Source organism: Bombina bombina, chromosome 1 (assembly GCF_027579735.1).
Source record: "Bombina bombina isolate aBomBom1 chromosome 1, aBomBom1.pri, whole genome shotgun sequence".
In the NCBI taxonomy this organism is placed as follows: domain Eukaryota; kingdom Metazoa; phylum Chordata; class Amphibia; order Anura; family Bombinatoridae; genus Bombina; species Bombina bombina.
In genome coordinates, this window is record NC_069499.1 from 467,556,663 (window position 1) to 467,579,010 (window position 22,348).

Consider the following 22,348-nt stretch of genomic DNA (forward strand, 5'->3'; position numbering starts at 1 on the left):
CCACAGCATATTACAATGGGTTAAGTTTCAGGTAATATCATATATCATTATGTTATCACTTTATGTACACACACTTGCATCCTTATCTTATATTTTTCTGAAAAACTAAAGCTCAACACATAGAGAGAACAATGGAAAATTATCATGTTATTACTTAACTATCCTGCACCCCACTGGGAGTGTCATTTCTTCTGCTGGCTGTGTTTACTTAGGCTATTCAATAGCTGAGACTCCAGTATCAAAACTTTCAGTATAGGTTGGGAAACCACAAGCTAAATCAGCTATTTCAAATGTCAAAATAGGAGCTACTTGTAAACAAGGTAAAATGGATCATTGGGAAAATTTAAATGGGTGAACTGTCCCTTTAATTTGCAAAACCTAAATTGTGTATACAAAATTACAGTATTGAATGCTTCTTTTGATTGTACTTAATTTGTAATTTAGTGCAATTTTTATAAAAATGTCTTTACCTTGCACTATTTAGTACAAGGAAATACAATATTTACATGTTTTTATTCATTTATTACATTTTTTTTTTAAGTCACATTTATTTTAGTACTTATACATATGCTGGCCTGGTTATTGGTGCCTCTGTAAAAAAACAGCAGGCTTCTTTACTGTTAGGCAAAATATCCTCCAGTTTCTCCACCATCAATGCAAACAACATTACAGAATGTAAAACTGCACAGAAATATGAAAAATGTGGAAAAGAGAGGCGCTAAGTGTACAACAATTTAGACGGCGTTCCTGATCATTTATTAGATATTTTAGTATAACACTGCTATGAAGGTCAATATTCTTTACCCTTTATTTTCCATTTAATGTGTTTTGTTTTTCAAATATTTTTCCCCATCATGAAATCATTACCCATACTAATTCCTGCAGGTTGAAACATGACCCTCATCCTTACAGCAACTACAGTGAAATATTCACACTGGGAAGCTTTTTCGTTGCTGCATGTCAGAAGCCATCTTGCAGCAAATGCTTCACGCACCTCAGAGTGCAGCTTGTGGAACTGATGAGGTGAGGAGCACTGCACGACGGCTCGGTGCTGGTAATCACAGGACTGAAGAAACACATACATCATCTGCCACATAGGTTGGCATTTCAAGTAAAAACCTTCACATTGTGTAAGATGTTGGACAAATGACGGCCATATGCATGTTTGTCTCTGTACAGATGGTTTTACATCCGTAGCTAGAGAAAAGCTGAGCTAGGCATTTTCTGCAGACACAATTTAATATTGGTGACACAGTTTATGTCCTCTGCAAAAACAATAATGGAAGATAAGGTGACATAAATTATTTGCAAATCATTTGACATATGCTTGATATTGTCCATGCAATAATCACTTGGAGTCTGTCAGTTTAAGATATGAGCTGTGCCACTGCAGTTTTAGATCATTTTCTTAAGCTTTCAGGTTGTGTGTGATTTAGAATTTAGTCTAGTGAGAATCAGAAACATTGTAATATTGTTTATGATCTGATGTCTTTTCCTAAAGAAGACAGTGGGACGCATTCTGAAGAATGATTTGTCTTGTTAAATATATTTTTAGGAGTTTTTTCAAGAAATTGTATACACCTAGGAAATCTCTTTACTTGACCTATATCATATGTAAAGTCCCTGCTGAAAGCTGCATACTGATCCAGGCCTCTATATTCACTTTTACTGACCACAAAAGATAGCCTAACCCTACCCCTTCCCCAGTTTCCAACCTCTTTCTTCATATTTTCCTTTTTTTCCTGCTTAGGTTGTATATTCTAGCCACTAGATGCTTCTTTCTGAAGCTGTCAGAGAGGCAAATACATTTCCATACTCTAGACCTGCGCTCGACACCTTTCAAAAGCTCTGGGATTGCGTAACATCACAACAGTAATTAAGGTGGCATATTAAATACATTATTATTGCTACGCTAGTAATACTTAAAATATGTGATGTAATTGAGACGTTACATACATTTCCTATTTCCATTGAGAATATGACCTGTATGCGCCAATAATAATACGTTAATTTATAACAGATCATTAGGCTGTTGATACAGAATTCATTGATCAATATTGCGTGTGTAAGTTTTGTTTTACTGACTTGCTATTGTTTCATATTTTATGTGCGGGATATCAAGTATTATACCAACTAACACAACTATAGGTGATAATCGGGGAACACCCATTAGCAATCATCTAGAATTGAGCCTCAATTAAATTTCTAACATAATCTTACCCTAATAACCTCCATGAATCTAGCCCATTGGTTGCGTCTATCACCTGATCAGCTAAGTGCCCCTCCCATTTCTCATGGAACTCTGTGTTTGGTGATTTATTGTCATGGTAATAGCTGCAGATGGGCCCTTTTTGATGTTGATGCAATTGTAATCTGACGTTTTCATTGTTAATCCAAATTATTTTTTTCATTATTGGTTTTGCAAATTTTATAATTATCAACATATTATCAGGGACATTTTTCACTTATAGAATTCCACAGGTAAAAGGACATGATAAACCCTCAGACAAAAATTATTACAAGGTATCTCAAAACATTTTTTTTAAAGTAGCTTTTTTCCCACATGTGCAAAGCACACATTACCACCACCATATTCAATGACATTAGAATGCAACATCATCAAACAGATACAAAAACTACCTGTTCAATCAATTAAAGTAAAAAAAAAAAAAAAAGAATTCTAAGCACCTTTACACTAATAAATGTTAGAACAATCTATAACTCAACAAACAAACAAGCCCACTACACTGATAATGCCCCTGTGATTAAACAAATCAAACTCATTTTAAAATATTTTCCATTAATTGAAAAGATGACATATTTTGAGTTCAGTGTTAAAACAAGGACATTTAGAGCATATGCTGGAGCTGGACATTTTATGGGAAACTCCAATATGCGCTAAAGCCTGTGTGTATGACAACATATCTGTCAAATCTGGCCCATGCTACCTACTGAAAATCTGATATCCCAGTCAGCATTACAGTGGTGATGAGATCAGTAAGCCTACTATGTCCTTGAAGTAGAGATAGCAACCTATAAGGTAAGAGACCACAGTTTAAGCTTGTGAGCATTCCTTCCCTCACCCTGCCTGATTTTCCTCACCTCCTTTTTTCCTCTTTGTTTTTCTTCTGAACATTTGTTCCTCTGTATTAATAGTTATTAATGCCTAATGAATTTATTAGTTAATCATAAATACCACAGCAATGATGAAACTGCCTACATTTCTAAACATTCTAAGCTTAATTATTCCATAGGATAGCCTTATGCTTATCCCAGTCATTCTTTAAGCCCCTCACAGTGCTTGTCTTTACCACCTCTAATCATTTTCACAGGATCGCCAGACTCATCATCTAAAAGTGAAAGCTCCTTTTTTATGATGTTTGATTGGGGTTTTATTTATTTCCATCTTTAACAATAAAAGTAACTGTTGACATTCTTTATGATGGCCAGTTAAATTAGCTTTGGGGTTCATAGGAGACACCTTGGCTGGAGTACACAGCTACCATTTTGAGTTAGTTTTTACTGTTAACACTACCTCAAACCATCCATTAAAGGGACAGTCAAGTCCAAAAAAACCTTTCATGTTTTAAATAGGGCATGCAATTTTAAACAACTTCCCAATTTACTTTTATCACCAATTTTGCTTTGTTCTCTTGGTATTCTTAGGTTAAAGCTAAAACTAGGAGGTTCATATGCTAATTTCTTAGACCTTGAAGACTGCCTCTAATCTGAATAAATTTTGACCACTAGAGGGCATTAGTTCACATGTTTCATATAGATAACATTGAGCTCATGCACGTAAAGTGACCTAGGACTGAGCACTGATTGGCTAAACTGCATGTCTGTCAAAAGAACTGAAATAAGGGGGCAGTCAACAGAAGCTTAGATACAAGATAATTACAGAGGTAAAACGTGTATTATTATAACTGTGTTGGTTATGCAAAACTGGGGAATGGGTAATAAAGGGATTATCTTTCTTTATAAACAACAACAATTCTGGTGTTGACTGTCCCTTTAATGACACATTTCTTACTGTGTATATGTCTTTCATGCCTGAATTTCATTAAAGGGACACTGTAAGTAAATATTTTATATGCCTGTTACTAACTACCCCAAATACGCTTTTTATCAATAGCATTTCATTAACATATCTCTACCGTATATCAGAAATCTTGTCTGCAAATTTAATTGTTTTCCAAACCCACTCTGTGGGTATCCTTTGCTCTGTACCAATTCGTTTACAATACCTAGGTTTCAAAATGGCGCTTTAAACACAAAGTTATTGGTTTAAGTATTTTGAACATGCAGTGCTGAAAATAGTGGGCAGGATAATGTGACATCATTGGCGAATAAAAGATATAACTTTTAGAATGTTATGAAACTTCGTTTTGGAGAAAATATAGGTCAGTAGGTTTTAATTAATGTTTATTAACTTTAATATGTTAGTTGTTTAGCTTAAAAATTATAACAGAAAGTAATCCTTTAACTACTAAACTATATATGCTTCCAGTTTGTGCGTTGTCTTCTTTTAATAATATGACCACAAATTTCTACTTCTTTCTAAGTGTGAAACTGCTGAGTATGCAATTACTTCCTTGTAGAATTTATTCCAATTCTTTAATAAAGGATGTTTCATCTTGATTATTTATTTAGTGAAACATTAGCTTTGCCCGTACGGAAAATGAAAAACTGTACAATTGTGATGTTTGTCTGTAGGGTGTTCTCTCAAGGTGACCTTAGGGAGCTTAATGCACGTCTTCCACTTTCAACAGGCTTTCTGCTTACTACTTTATAAATGAGATATAGGTTGCATTCTTTTGCCAAATTTGATCTATTGTTCCACCAGCTGAGAAATCATCTGACTGGGTAAGAATAGATGGATTATATGAGTGACATTCTTACTGGGTTGATTCAAATAAGTTAGGGAATTGGTTTTCAGAGGTCTTAGGTAAAAGTGAGAAAATAAAAAGGTGTCTATTGCTGGCACCATAAACCGATGTACCATGTAATGTAGTCTTTTTCTTGTAGAAGATCTTGTATTTTTTGATCCAGAAGAAATTATTTGAATTTAATGGAGCATAGTTACTGTAGTTAACATGGTCTGAGGGACCAAAGAGATTTTCCACACAGCGTTACTCATAAAGGAAGCTCAGTCTTTCCTCTATATATTGTCCTGAAAACTTCTGGCATTAGGCTTTTATTAACATGTATTATTAATATATATATATCAATCAATGGTGACTAAATAGTAAATAAATACATGTACTACTATTTAGAACATTCCCTGGCCTGAATTAGTTACGTCATCAGGGCCGGAATGGTAATTAAAAGCAGCCCTGGAATAATTTGAAGACCAGCCCTATTTTCTATTGAGTTCATAGAAAGCGCACGCCACATTTTACTCAAGGGGATTGCTGGGATACTCCTCTCAATATTTTTTCCCAGAATTCAACTATATTAGTTTCTAATAAAGAAATGCCAGATTGTTGTCTTTTAGACACCCTGCAACACAATTTCACCCATGACTCCCTTTCACTGTGTGAAAATATTTACCCATAGAGTGATCTGGAGAAGACACTACACCATTCTAAGGAGGGCTACTAAAATGGTGCATGATTTAGGAAATAAAACTTACAAGGAAATACTTTGTGACCTTAATACCTGTAGCTCAAATGAGAGAGTTATACAGCTGCATCATCTTACCAGCAGTACCACCTCTTAAATTGTAGCTGGCCAGCCACAGGTGCTATGGCCCAAAAGGAAATCTCCTGGTGTCCTGATAGACCAATCCAGCCTTTTACATCACGTATTGGGTAGTAACCTTATCATCTAGGTTGCAAAACAGGTCCATAATGCATTGCATCCCTCTTTGGGTGCCAAGGGCCTAAATGAAAAGTATCACTCAAGGTATCTTTGCTTTAGAAGCAATTAAAAGTAGGAAGCGTTGTAGTAAGAAACACAATCACAAACTTCAAAAAGCATTTTTAATATAAATCCATATTTTAACACAAATTCTTTGAAACTTTTAAAATACAAGAGCATTCCCATAATGTGTAAATATAAATTTTGCCTTTCAAAATTATCATACATTATTTCACTATTTGCATGGTAGAATTTTAAGATATGTTGCTGTTTTAGAAATACAATGCACAGCTATATAGAATAATCATTGAAAGGAGGAAATAAAATTAATATATATATATATATATATATATATATATATATATGCACACATTATATACAGTATATGCTACAGCCAGGGACCACATCATACAGACTAACTTCTGATGCCAAATCACCATGTGCCAATGATGTCTTGTCTTATTTTAGTAAGCTGACTATATTGTTACATCTTAGCAACAACTGTATTTTTTTTGCCAAACTATCTGCATGCCTAATTATATATATATATATATATATATATATATATATATATATATATATATATATATAGAGAGAGAGAGAGAGAGAGAGAGAGAGAGAGAGAGAGAGAGAGAGAGAGAGAGAGAGAGAGAGAGAGAGAGAGAGTATATATAGAGTGTGTGTATATATATATGTGTGTATATATATATATATATATATATATTCAAACATTGTGTTGTGCTTAAAGGATATGTACATATGGAAATTAATCAATCCAAACAAGCTTGGTACAGGAATAAAGTGGAAGATTTCCAGGGATAAAACCTCAGGGAAAAAAACCAAAAAGTTCAAATGGTGAAGTCCTGTTTAAACTTCAAGGAAAGAGGTATGGTAAGTCAAATACTCACATATTCTATAGCTTAACATCAAGCTCTAGATTTTAAAGCCCATAGGAGACTCCAAATGGAGTATATGAAGGGAAATCAAGTGGACTCAGGTAGAAACTTTGTTAACATTTAAAAATTTAAACAAGTGTGAGATTCACAAGGCATTTAAAAGATCATAACCACAGCAAAAAGCCTCCGCTAACAAATGACCGTTATCTGACAAACAATCGCCTAGATTTGGAGTTTTGTCGGTAAAGACCCGCGGTACTAACAAGCCTTTTTTTTCCAGCGCACCCTTAAGTCAACGCTGGTATTACGAGTTGTCTGAATGGCTGCGTTAGCCTCAGAAAAGGGAGCGTTGAGCATAATTTAGCTCCACTTCAACCCTCAATACCAGCGTTGCTTACGGTAGCGGTAAGCTGGAAAAACGTGCTCATGCACGATATCCCCATAGGAAACAATGGGGCTGAGCTGGCTGAAAAAAAACCTAACACCTGCAAAAAAGCAGCGTTCAGCTCCTAACGCAGCCCCATTGTTTCCTATGGGGAAACACTCTCTAAGTCTACACCTAACACCCTAACATGAACCCCGAGTCTAAACACCCCTAATCTTACACTTATTAACCCCTAATCTGCCTCCCCGCTATCGCTGACACCTACATTATATTATTAACCCCTAATCTGCTGCTCCGGACACCGCCGCAACCTACATTATCCCTATGAACCCCTAATCTGCTGTCCCTAACATCGCCGACACCTATATTATATTTATTAACCCCTAATCTGCCCCCCAACGTCGCCGCCACCTACCTACACTTATTAACCCCTAATCTGCCGACCGGACATCGCCGCCACTATAATAAATTTATTAACCCCTAAACCGCCTCACTCCCGCCTCGCAAACACTATAATACATTTTATTAACCCCTAATCTGCCCTCCCTAACATCGCCGCCACCTACCTACAATTATTAACCCCTAATCTGCCGCCCCCAAAGTCGCCGCTACTATAATAAATTTATTAACCCCTAAACCTAAGTCTAACCCTAACACCCCCCTAAGTTAAATATAATTTAAATTAAACAAAATAAATTTACTATCATTAAATAAATGATTCCTATTTAAAACTAAATACTTACCTATAAAATAAACCCTAATATAGCTACAATATAACTAATAGTTACATTGTAGCTATTTTAGGATTTATATTTATTTTACAGGCAACTTTGTATTTATTTTAACTAGGTAGAATAGCTATTAAATAGTTAATAACTATTTAATATCTACCTAGTTAAAATAATTACAAAATTACCTGTAAAATAAATCCTAACCTAAGTTACAAATACACCTAACACTACCCTATCAATAAATTAATTAAATAAATTACCCACAATTATCTAAACTAAAATACAATTAAATAAACTAAACTATAATAAAAAAAACACTAAATTGCAGAAAATAAAAAAAAATTACAAGAAGTTTAAACTAATTACACCTAATCTAAGCCCCCTAATAAAATAAAAAAGCCCCCCAAAATAATAAAATGCCCTACCCTATCCTAAATTACAAAGTAATCAGCTCTTTTACCAGCCCTTAAAAGGGCTTTTGCAGGGCATTGCCCCAAAGTAATCAGCTCTTTTACCTGTAAATAAAAATACAATACCCCCCCAACATTACAGCCCACCACCCACATACCCCTACTCTAAAACCCACCCAAACCCCCCTTAAAAAAACCTAACACTAACCCCCTGAAGATCTCCCTACCTTGAGTCGTCGTCACTCAGCCAAGCCGAATTCTTCATCCAAGCGGGACACAAGAGGTCTTCCATCTGATTGAAGTCTTCATCCAAGCGGAATCTTCTATCTTCATCCATCCGGAGCGGAGCGGCAGCATCCTGAAGACCTCCGACGTGGAACATCCATCCTGGCCGACGACTGTTCCGATCAGCCAATAGAATGCAAGGTCAATCTGATTGGATCAGCCAATTGGATTGAACTTCAATCTGATTGGCTGATTGAATCAGCCAATCAGAATTTTCCTACCTTAATTCCGATTGGCTGATAGAATCCTATCAGCCAATCGGAATTCGAGGGACGCCATCTTGGATGACGTCATTTAAAGGAACCGTCATTCGTCGGGAAGTCGTCGGCCAGGATGGATGTTCCGCGTCGGAGGTCTTCAGGATGCTGCTGCTCCGCTCCGGATGGATGAAGATAGAAGATTCTGCTTGGATGAAGACTTCAATCGGATGGAGGACCTCTTGTGCCCCACTTGGATGAAGAATTCGGCTTGGCTGAGTGAAGATGACTCAAGGTAGGGAGATCTTCAGGGGGTTAGTGTTATTTTTTTTTAAGGCTGGTTTGGGTGGGTTTTAGAGTAGGGGTATGTGGGTGGTGGGTTGTAATGTTGGGGGGGCGTATTGTATTTTTATTTACAGGTAAAAGAGCTGATTACTTTGGGGCAATGCCCCCCAAAAAGCCCTTTTAAGGGCTGGTAAAAGAGCTGATTACTTTGTAATTTAGGATAGGGTAGGGCATTTTATTATTTTGGGGGGCTTTTTTATTTTATTAGGGGGCTTAGATTAGGTTAATTAGTTTAAACTTCTTGTAATTTTTTCTGTAATTTAGTGTTTTGTTTTTTTGTAGTTTAGTTTATTTAATTGTATTTTAGTTTAGATAATTGTAGGTAATTTATTTAATTAATTTATTGATAGTGTAGTGTTAGGTGTATTTGTAACTTAGGTTAGGATTTATTTTACAGGTAATTTTGTAATTATTTTAACTAGGTAGCTATTAAATAGTTATTAACTATTTAATAGCTATTCTACCTAGTTAAAATAAATACAAAGTTGCCTGTAAAATAAATATAAATCCTAAAATAGCTACAATGTAACTATTAGTTATATTGTAGCTATATTAGGGTTTATTTTATAGGTAAGTATTTAGTTTTTAAATAGGAATAATTTATTTAATGATAGTAAATTTATTTCGTTTAATTTAAATTATATTTAACTTAGGAGGTGTTAGGGTTAGGGGTTAATAACTTTATTATAGTAGCGGCGACATTGGGGGTGGGAGATTAGGGGTCAATAATTGTAGGTAGGTGGCGGCGATGTTAGGGAGGGCAGATTAGGGGTTAATAAAATGTATTATAGTGTTTGCGAGGCGGGAGAGCGGCGGTTTAGGGGTTAATACATTTATTATAGTGGCGGTGAGGTCCGGTCGGCAGATTAGGGGTTAATAAGTGTAGGTAGGTGGCGGCGACGTTGGGGGGGGGGCAGATTAGGGGTTAATAAATATAATATAGGTGTCAGCGATGTTAGGGGTAGCAGATTAGGGGTTCATAGCGATGTTCGTCAGCGATGTGGGGGGGCCTCGGTTTAGGGGTTCATAGGTAGTTTATGGGTGTTAGTGTACTTTATAGCACAGTAGTTAAGAGCTTTATGTTCCCGCGTTAGCCCATAAAACTCTTAACTATTGACTTTTTTTTGCGGTTGGAGTCTTGTCGGTAGAGGGTCTACCGCTCACTTCTTCCAAGACTCGTAATACCAGCGTTAGGCAAATCCCATAGAAAAGATAGGATACGCAATTGACGTAAGGGGATTTGTGGTAGCCTCGAGTCGCAGAAAGAAAGTGAGAGGTAGACCCTTTCCTGCCTGACTCGTAATACCAGCGGGCGTTAAAAAACAGCGTTAGGACCCCTTAACACAGAACTCCAAATCTAGGCGAATGTGTATTTAGTTGCAGTTCTCGGCTTAGAAGGTTAGTCTCCGCCCAAAAAGTGACATCACACGTTGTATCACACTTGTTTTAATTATTAAATTTTAACAAAGTTTCTACCTGAGGGATTGCAAAATACAATTTACTTCAAACCAAAAAAGACCAAAGTTACAAACACTTGAGTTTGTATAAATTAAAGGGACATGAAACACAATATTTTTCTTTCATGATTTAGATAGAGAATACATTTTTATTATCCAGGAGCTGTTATCCGGGATCCAGTGAGCTGGAATACTGTGAGTCTCCAGAACGCCTCCAACAGCACAAGAGAGCGCTGCCTCAATTTGTGAGTACCATGTGTATCTATATTTCATGATAGTGATTGCATTATTGATATGCACATGAAGCGCCCTCTGTGTTCTTTGTCCAGGATATAAAGGAATATGTTCTATTTATTCATAAATAAATATTTCTATATATATATCCTGTTTTTTGTACAATATATATCTATGCCTATATATATATATATATATATATATATATATATATATATATATATATATATATATATATATATATATATATATATATGAATATCTATTTGTAAATACATAGAACATATTCCCCTATGTGAAGAACATTGGAATGCGAAATATTTACAGTAAATACACACTATAACACTTTATTAAATATGAATATTGCATAAATATGCTTTTACATGTTTTCATCTACTTAACTGCAAAGGGCTCCAATGCACTTATATATATATGACTATATGTGTACATATGTAGTTACGTGTTTATATGTGTATAATGTCTGAAAAAAAAATATATATACACATATAAGTGCATAAAACCATATGTACACATATGTAGACACACACACACACATCTATATATTTAGGTCCCTATATAATACACTGTAGGCACTTAGCTCATTGTACATAATACAATTTTTTATAACTCTCTTATCCTTGTGCTTCCAATACGGACTCTTTGCGCCGGCTCTCTGTGATTTACACAGTTATATATTTGACCGGATAATTGTCTCTATTGTAACCGCTTATTGTTCACCGTTGGTAGCACAAGATATAGATGCCTTTTGCAATGCCCTGACTCTCGGTTTCCACACAGCATAGATTCTGACTGATTGTTGAGAGTATTCGCTATTGTTTAGGTTTATTTACAACTCTCTTCCACAGATCCTCTATACACCTCATCATTGACAGTTGCCTAGCGACGCTGTTAGGCCGGTCACTCCCACTTCCTCGATACTTCCACATACGAGAGCGGGTCTGACTACGTTGGTTACTATGGATACCACGTGGAGTCCGGATTTGGACTTAGGAGTTTCATGGCCAGACAGTTCTCACTAGTCAATTCAATATAATTGAAATTTGTTCTTCTGTACATTGTCTTGCTGCTTTAGTTTGTATATATTTTTGAGGTTTATGTATTTTCCAGTATTTTTCAGTATTTACGGACGCACGCTGCCTTAGGTGATTATCCCCATGTCAGGGGCGTGTCTACTGAGGAGAACATGACGTCTGATTGTAACGCTGTTATATTTCAGGTGGTGGGTAAGTGCAACTGTTCACTGTATGTCTGAGGACGGGTCGTATCGGCCCGAAAACGTTGACATTAAAGGTGACTGAATTTCACAAGACCTTTGGAGTGCTTTTCTGTCTGACAACCTGTTTATATTGCTGAGTAGCGCCCAAGGCTATTTGTGGCTTAAACTCTGGAGTGCATACTGTCTGGACTATATATATATATATATATATATATATATACACACACATACATATTTATCTTTAGAGATGTATATGAATGTATCTCTATGTTAAAGCCCTTTGGCTGCCTTTCTTTTTCTAACACCTGAAACCTCATATCTTTGAGCCTTTATAACTTTTGTGTGCAATATTTTATTTTAATAACTTTTATTATATGGTGTTATATGGGTGTAACTGTACTTTGTAATGTATTTTTTATGTTTTTTGTGCTACTTTTTTGTTTTGCGAAACAGTTAACTAGTGCTCTGAGGACAAAGTAATCAATCTAGTGTAAATTGCTATTGCGCTCAAGCGATCACGTTTACTTTCAACTCGCAATACCAGTGATAAACCTGACGAGTGCAAACACCCGCGATAAACCCCTTATCACTTGCACGGAAATGTTAGCGCTCCACTCTTAGGGGCCTATCTATCAAGCTCCGAACGGAGCTTGACGGCCCGTGTTTCTGCTCTGAGCAGGCGGACAGGAATCGCCTGTACGATCAGGTTGATTGACACCTCCCGAGTCTGCTGGGGGCGGCGTTGCACCAGCAGCTCTTGTGAGCTGCTGGTGCAATGCTGAATACGGAGAGCGTATTGCTGTCCGCATTCAGCGATGTCTTGCGGACCTGATCCGCACTGTCGGATCAGGTCCGCAAGACATTTGTTAAATAGGCCCCATAATCTGACCCATAATTGGTTTTCAGGTCTGTGTCATAGTTAAGTGGCTTAACCCTATATCAGCTGAATGTTTTTAGGTTTTAAAATGTCTGAACACAAGGGCAGTCAGCTACAGTAAATTTTTAATAACCTCTGGCAACGAGTTTCATATTATTCTGGCAGCAAATGAGTTAAGTTCAATATACAATATAGCTATCCTAAATAAAGCTATTGATGGAGTAAAAATAGTTAAACTATGAATGATGCACACTTATTTGCTTACAACATCAATAACTATAACAATTCAGTTGTAACCCATAGACAGCTATGGATGTTACTAAAACATACCATTACATGGGTGACGTTAAGCCACTGACAAGCAAGTAAATATGTCAGCTTTTCATCATTGATCATAAATCATCATGATCTATACTTTCAGTGGAGTTGATAATTCAGATTCATAAGTCATTGACAGCATCAAGGTTTTAGCTGCACACAAAACCTCAGTCTAGAAAATGTTATAACCCAGCCATACACTAGGCATGCTGGGATATCAGACATGTGTTTTGCTTAGTATCTGTTTAATATGGAAAGTGCTCCATATATATATATATATATATATATATATATATATATATATATATAGGAGATGGGAATTTAGATATTGTTATACGGTTCTAAAAAAGGATTTCCCTTTTTATAAATAAAAATAACTATTATTGGTTCATTTTCATGACATTGACTGAATGACTAGTATCATCAAAAGTCAAATTCCAATTTACTTTCATTATCAAATTTATATAACAACTTACATATATTTGTGCTGTTTAGCGTACAGCATTCTACACAGTAGAACACAGCAGCATAGAGCATAGGCCCTAGTTCTTCTTTGTTAACATCACCATGACAACATCTGAGACGTGAGATTTCCATATACGTATCTATTGCTCCCGAGGCCTGAAATAAATGTTGAAATAAGTTGCATTATCTTGTACCTTGATTATTTAAGAGCTGCGTATGAAAATAAAAATCTCAAAATCGACAAGATTTCTGTAAAAATAGTGTATTTGACTCCTAAGTAGCATTTCTATATTAAAGCCAAATTTATCAAACAAAAACAACTTTGCATAAATGATTAAACATCAAAACTGTACCTTTATTATATTATATATTTTTTATATATATATTATATTTCTGTATACACATACATGCATTGTGGTTACGCTTGCTGAATATTAATAAGGTTTAATAGAATGTGATTTCAGAAGGACTTGGAATTTCCTAGAAATATTTTTTGCAGATATTCTCTGACACAACTGGTTAGTTTATCTTTAGTAAATGGTTCATCCTTTAGTGTTGCTGTAGATTTTGACTCCCTTGGTGAATCTGCAAAAATATAATTCTGAAAGGTACTTTCTCTCTCTCTCTCTGCCTTTTTTTTACATTTAAATTGCTTTACTGAATAAGATAATAAATTTGTCGTCTTTTTCTGCTTTGAGGATAAATTCTGAGCTGTATAATACCCTGCCCAATATCATTCATCTCATGAGCTAAATAAAGATAATAGTGTTACTGACATTTCCTCTCTCCTTGCTGCCACCAGTTATGATTGAGTTTTTGAATGATGCTGGCAAACATATATATATATTTTTTTACCACAGCAATCAATTTTTTTCTTCCATCATTAATTCATGCTAATTAAACAGAAATATGTATTTTTTTAAGTTCTGATCTAATCTTTACATAACTAGTAATATTAATAATTTACAATATTAACACCTTGGCTGGCAGAAATAATCCAATATTTCCATAAATCATTTCTATTATTAATACTTTGTTGTAAGACAGTTTGTGAAATTAATGGAAAATACATATATAAAGAAATGTTTTTTACTATATATATATATATATATCACACAGTATATATATAGTAGTGAAGAAAAGGGAAGCACTTTCCAGGATGTTCAAAGTTACCATTTAATGTAACCCTGTCGAGTGCTTCCCTTTTCTTCACTACTATCAATACTTTGGAAGCACCCTGGGTGGATGAAAACATAATTTATGCTTACCTGATAAATTTATTTCTCTTGTGGTGTATCCAGTCCACGGATCATCCATTACTTGTAGGAAAAGGTCATGCCCTTCCTCAGGATAGGTCTAATAAATTAAGGAAAAAGAAATTTGTAAGAATGCCTCTCTCTTTATCTGGTCTGCAGATAATTGTGAGAGGTGAAATCTTCCTTTTGGGGAAGAAGCTTTGAAGTCCAGAAGATATCCCTGGGACACAATTTCCAACGCCCAGGGATCCTGGACATCTCTTGCCAAAGCCTGGGCGAAGAGAGAATGTCTGCCCCCTTACTAGATCCGTTACCGTATCGGGGGCTGATCTTTCATGCTGTCTTAGAGGCAGCAGCAGGCTTCTTGGCCTGCTTACCTTTGTTCCAGGCCTGGTTAGGTCTCCAGATCGGCTTGGACTTAAAGTTTCGAAAGGCATGACAATTAGTTTGTTTGGTCCTTAATTTATTAGACCTATCCTGAGGAAGGGCATGACCTTTTCCTACAAGTAATGGATGATCCGTGGACTGGATACACCTTACAAGAGAAATGTTAACCGTGAGTGCTGGCCTGCCTCCTGTTTATATATATATATATATATATATATATATATATATATATATATATATATATATATATATAGGTGTGTGTATTTTTTCAATTTAAGTTATAGGGGGCATATGTGTTTGATGTGTTATGTTATGTGCCTATTATTTTATTTTTTTACTAGCATTGATATTACTTACTACATCATCCCGTATGGAAGGAGTAATATCAGTATGCTTTTCGCTTGTGCAATCTGAACATTTTTTTCAGGTCCCCAGTAAATTAAAAAGTGTTGTCCGAGGTGTTTTCAAGCTAGGGAATTTAATAAGTGAAAAATGGCACTGAAAATGTGTTGATAATTAATGAGAATTTGGATTGTAATCTGAACAAACAGAACTGGCACATGTTACATAGGGCCATTTTCTTCAAAATCGATTAAAAAAGTGTTGCCAATAAACAGCTATTAGAGTGAGATTAGAAAGGAATATATGTCTGTTTGTGCAGATATCTTTTAAGGGCTATATTACCAGTGGAGCGCAAACAGTTACATGCAAGTTAAAAGGGGTTTATTGCTGGTGTTAGTGAGCGTTGGGTTTTTTGCTCGTATTACAAGTTGAAAATAAATGCAATCGCTTGAGCACAATTGAAGTTAATGCTTGTCAGGATAGGGCAACCTCAGAGCTCCGGTTAACTGTTTTGCAAAATAAAAATGTGTCACAAATCACATAAAAAATACAATAGAAAGTACAGTTACACTCATAATAACACCATCTAATAAAAATGATTCCAAAAAAAGTATGCACAAAAAAGTTATAAGGGTTTAAAGATATGATAAAAGTATGCAAAAGTAGAAAACTTGGGGGTATACTATAAAAATATGCTTGATTATACAGTCCACAATAGGAGATTGGAAATTGGATATATATCTAATGCACCTCTAATGGTTTGTTATTCACTAGGAATTAAGCTATCTTCTATATTAGATTAAGCTATCTTCTATATTACACAACTGTGGGAGGAATGCATCCTAGTGAATAACAAACCATTAGAGGTGCATTAGATATAGGCGAGGCTTTGTTCTTGGATATGTAGATCCCATTATAAATAGACATTGACTATTGAATATATTGGGAATATCTTTGGCAATTGTATAACGTTGTGAATAAATCTCACTTATAGTGACTATATCACTTAAAAGTACCCAACATATCTTTTCTATGTACCAATGAGAAATTACACAGAATGAGAAGTTCAATTCTGAGACGAATCAAAGTTTGTCATACTATAACAAACAGGTAATATTAGGTTCGCATGACATCCTCTTTGTATTGGTTTAGAACATAAATAATATTTATAATGGGGACTGAATGATTATGGTTCCCAGATAATATGTATAGTAAGCAAATTAAACCAAACTAGTATATTCACTGTTTCACGTTATCTGGCAAGGTTAATAAAGGGTTAAAGGAGGAGTTATTTTTGATACCCAATTAGCTTACAGAGGTTGCTTTTTAAATGTGAGGTTGTCAGCAAAATATCAGGCTATGATTACGGCTTCATGCTGAAACACGTAAGCCCATTTTTGCTCTGCTCTTTTTAACAATTTTTTTCTGGATACTGCTGTCCTTTATATTTTGAAAGTTTTTTGGAATAAATCGTTGTTTTATCTTAGCTCTGGTGGTTGTCCTCTTTTGCTATTTTAAAGATATGATGCCTCAGGTGTTAGAAAAAAATAAAGGCTGCAAAATGCGTGTGTGTGTTTATATGTGTGTACATATGTATTTATGTATTTATATGTGTATATATGTATTTTCCAACATATATACACATATATATAGCGGGAGCATTAGCTACTGCTCCACTTGTAATCTGGCCCTACATATGTTATTACTAAGTAACTAAGATGAATCAGTGCTAAACTAGCTTAAGTGAATATTGTAGGCTACCCCACATGTGTGCTATATCTGCGTTTTAGTTTATGATTTGTACTTAGCAAGGATTATTTTGTCCTGGGGGACAGGGAAATCAGTGAAAAGAAAAAAATAAAACAATATGCTCATTTGAGAAAATATAACTGATTGTTGATTATATTTTTTCAGACTTTACAAACACTAAAATGTGTATAATAAATGAATGCCTTAGAATAAGACAACTATAGATTGAATGTTGTTGCTGAGATCCTAAATATTAGCCCTTCCCATTATTAATACAGGATAATAAGAAAAAAAGGAACGAAACCTTGAAATACAAATGATGAAATATACTATGATTGTTAACTATTATGCTTTATGGCAGACTTTAAATCCTTAACCTACCATTGCTAAGGTCACTATGTAATATTATTTACATTTTCTAGTTCTCTTATAGATAACTGGTTCCATTGCTTGGTAACACAAATTGCTAATCTGCATATCAGATGGCAGCAACTCAATGCATTTAGGCATCTAGACATGGTGAAGTTCAAACCGAGCATCAGAATGGGGAAGAAAGGGGATTTAGGTGACTTTGAAGGTGACATGGTTGTTGGTGCCAGACAGGTTAGTCTGAGTATTTCAAAAACTGCTGATCTACTGGGATTTTCACGTACAACCATCTCTAGGGTTTACAGAGAATGGTCCGAAAAAGAGAAAATATCCAGTGTTTGGATGGAAATGCCTTGATGATGTCAGAGGTCAGAGGAGAATGGGCAGACTGGTTTGAGATGATAGAAAGGCAACAGTAACTCAAATAACCACTCGTTACAACCACAGTATGCAGAATATTATCTCTGAATGCACAACACATTGAACCTTAAAGCAGATAGGCTACAGTAGCAGAAGGCCACACTGGGTGCCACTCCTGTCAGCTAAGAACAGGAAACTGAGGCTACAATTCGCACAGGCTCACCAAAATTGGACAATAGAAGATTGGAAAAATGTTGCCTGGCCTGATGAGTCTTGATTTCAGCTGCAACATTTAGATGGTAGGGTCAGAATTTAGGGTAAACAACATGAAAGCATGGATCCATCCTGCCTTGTATCAATTGTTTAGGGTAGTGGTGGTAGTGTAATGGTGTTGGAGATATTTTCTTGGCACATTTTGGGCCCCTTAGTACAAATTGAGAATTGTTTAAATGCCACAGTCTACCTGAGTATTGTTGCTGACCATGTCCATCCCTTTATTACTACAGTGTACCCATCTTCTGATGACTACTTCTAGACAGGATAATACACCATCTTAAATCATCTCAAACTGATTTCTTGAACATGACAATGAGTTCACTGTACTCCAATGGTCTCCACAGCCATCAGATCTCAATCCAATAGAGCACCTTTAGGATGTGGTGGAACAGGAGATGCGCATCATGGATGTGCAGCCGACAAATCTGCAGCAACTTTGTGATGCTATTATGTAAATATGGACCAAAATGTCTGAGGAATGTTTCCAACACCTTGTTGAATCTATGCCACAAAGAATTAAGGCAGCTCTAAAGGCAAAAGGTGGTCCAACCCTGTACTAGCAAGGTGTACCTAATAAAGTGGCCGGTGAGTGTGTGTGTATATATATATATATATATATATATATATATATATATATATATATATATATATATATATAAATACAAAAACGTACAAGATAAGGTACTGCATTGTATTTCTTCTCAACATTTTTCACAGATGCAGCTTCATCATGGCACTGAATACATTACATTTTATAATTTCAGTATATGTACATGTATAAATATATATATACAGATAGATAGATAGATAGATATACTAAAATTATAAAATCTAATGTATTCAGTGCCATAATGAAGCTTCATATATGAGAAATGTTAAAAATAAATATAATGTAGTACCTTATCTTGCACTTTTTTGTTTATTTCACGTCTAGTGAAATTTTAGATGCTCTAATCAAGAGACATTGTTTGGTGCATTTTCTTTTATAAACTGCTGTTATTTTTATCTAGCGCCATAACATATACCCGGATTTTCCCTATGTTTTTAATGTGATTGTCCCCACTACTTTTTGTATTTTGACTTTTACTCTTGGTTTCTAGGTTCTTGTCTCATTGCTGCTCTCTTGTGTTTTGACCTTGGCCTGTGTCTTCTTTATGCATCTTGAATCATGGAATTGCTTTTTAACTTGATTTGGACTAGTGACCCTCATTTCCTTAAATTCAATTATCTATTTTCTCCCTTTGGGTCTGATGTTAAAAGGATCATCAGACCCACCAGAAATGGCCTTTTTTTGTCTCGCCAGTCTCACAATCCATGCATGCCGTGATATATTATAAAAAAGTGGGTTCACCCTGTGATGGTGAGTGGTGATGGGCCTTCCATAGGAAACAAAAGGGATTGCTGTCTGTTCAAAAATCTACCGAGATCATCAGTGAACTGTGATCTCGGCAGTGTTGCAGGGGGGTGCATTCAAAGCATATTTACATAACATTGAGTGTGCGTTTCCTAATAGTAAAAATGTTTTCTGTGTACTAACAGCTCTAAGAATACATATTTAAAGGACGTTACACTAAACATTCAGTAGATTTCTTAAAATTAATAATCTTGCCACTGAAAGAGTAGCGAGACTGGTATGGGTTAAAAGGTGCAGCTAAGATTGAGGATAGTGCTTTTAAAATTAGAAACTCTTGGCAATGTTTTCCCAGTAAAATACAGGTTACTTCCATGAGATGCTCATGAAACTCCTATAGAGCGCCTATATATTCTCTATTTATGCACTCAACATTGTTAATAAACAACATTAAAAACAAAAGCACACCTGAATAATAAACCTATAGGAGCTGGGGTTTTGTGGGTATATTGAACATGAATTTGCAGTTTATTCTATGTATGTAGTAGACATGTGCATTTGTTTAGTTACAAATGCAAATTCTTTAATGAAACATGGATATTCGTCTCATTTTCAAGAAATGAATATCCAAATGAATGCACCACAGAATTTAAAGAAAAGGAATAAATACTGATGAAATGGATCAGTATACATTAATTTCCTTTAAATTACCTTAGGAGTTAAAAATACTTACCTGAAGAGTCACGCTAATCCTGCCCCTTCTGTGAAGAGCCCCAGGGCACAGTAATAGGAGGCTTAGCATGCCGGAACCCAGGGCCTGCACTAAAGGCGAAGGTACCAAAAACTAATTTTTTTCTGAATATTCAGTCTGACAGATTTGGCTGATTTTTTTTCTTGTGCACATGTGTAGTATATAGTATACTGTTAAACACTATAATATGTACGTGAAGTCTTTTTTAGTTATTTAAATAAAGATGTTTTTAACTTTTGGGGTGTTCTTTTCACTTTAAAAAGATTTTGTAATATTACATAGAAGATAGTAGCTGCGGCTTTTTCTTTTACCAATGTACATTTTAAGCTTTGAACTATGTAAAGCGCGTTTTTGGAATAGACCGCTTTTTAAAAATTAAATTTTTATAGCCGATATAAGTTCACACTGTACTTCTAATAATGCGGTTACACTGTAACAAATGTGTTATTAACCCCATCTAGAGCCAAGTGTATAAATCACGCAATCATCAATGCTATCACGTGATTTCAAGGGTGGGATCGGATTATAGGGTACTGCATAAGATGCTAGGCACGCTCCCCCAGTCCGAGTTCCCATTTTGAAACTGCTGGAGGCTGCAGAACGCCTGATAGGTTTGGACATTCCATGGTGTCCTAATATTGTTAAAGCCCAGTGCTGTTAGAACGGCATGGAATATCCTCATGGCATAATATAAAAAACGTTTGTTACAGCGCGGCCACAGTATTAGAAGTAAAATTCAGCTGCAATCCCATTACTCCATCATATGAGCCAATAGTCCAGATTAGCATTTAAAATTAAAGGAGCACTCAATGCAGTAGAATTGCATAATTAACAAGTACATAATAAAAAAACCAATGATTTAACACCTACTCTGAATTTCAAATAAGCAGTAGATTTTTTCCTGACAAATTAATTTTTTTCTCCCATTTTCCAGCCCCTTGTATCATGTGACAGACATCAGCCAATCATAGACTAGTATACGTATACCCTGTGAGTTGTGCACATGCTCAGTTGGATCTTGTTCCCCAGAAAGTGTGAATATTAAAAGAATGTGCAAAATGTGATAATGGAAGTAATCTGGCAATTGTCTTAAAACTCCTTTCTCTTTTTGAAGTATAAATGTTTATTTTGGCTTGAGTGTACCTTTAATATGTTGTTGTTGCCTCCCTCTTTAAAAGTCAGCTCTCCCTTGCATCCCACTGGTAATGTAGGGTCTGAAATCTAATACAGAAAGATCTGATTTGTATTTCTTATGCACTCTTGATGTAAATAACAAAAATCTCTGTCTAATTAATTAAGATGTTTGAGTAGATATAAAAGTATCATATGTTTATTTATAATCTCCATTAAAAAAAGCTTAATTGACTCAAGCTACTTGATGGAATACTCAGTTAAGGGTATTTACAGATCCAGAATTGCTAGTATGTCTTATTTGGGAAGAATCCATGACAAAATACATTGGCATAGGCAGACATCCCATTTTCTTCAGACTTATCTCTCTGATAGGTACTTTTTATATTGTATACTAAGGGCTGTATACTGTTGGGTTACGAGTGGAGTGCTATTTTGCGCTACTGCTCGCACTTTAACTTAGCTAGATGGAAGCTTTTTGTGCACGTCATCTTGCACTCTTATTACAAGTTGAAAGTAAAAAAATAAACCTGACGCGTGCAAAGAGTTTCAAATATCGTGACTGCGTTAACATATTCTCCCATATTCTCCCATAGACTTCAATGGAGCGAGAAAAGTGCACACTAACCCGACCGCAATAATTCAAGTGTGCTAAATCCAGCATGAATTATGAATAT

The 22,348-nt window shown here is 35.4% G+C and overlaps 1 long non-coding RNA gene across 3 annotated transcripts in view; it reads left to right on the forward strand.

Annotated features, from left to right (window-relative positions):
• The first annotated feature begins 963 nt into the window (after positions 1-963).
• Positions 964-22,348, forward strand: part of LOC128645471 (uncharacterized) — a 207,162-nt gene continuing 185,777 nt past the window's right edge. The window contains exons 1-3 of one of the 3 annotated variants that reach the window (XR_008400119.1): positions 972-1,023; positions 10,729-10,813; positions 11,931-11,948. This is a non-coding gene — a long non-coding RNA (uncharacterized LOC128645471). Of the gene's footprint in view, positions 1,024-10,728; positions 10,814-11,930; positions 11,949-18,473; positions 19,024-22,348 lie in introns of those variants that run through there. The other 2 variants (XR_008400118.1, XR_008400117.1) reach the window with 2 other exon arrangements.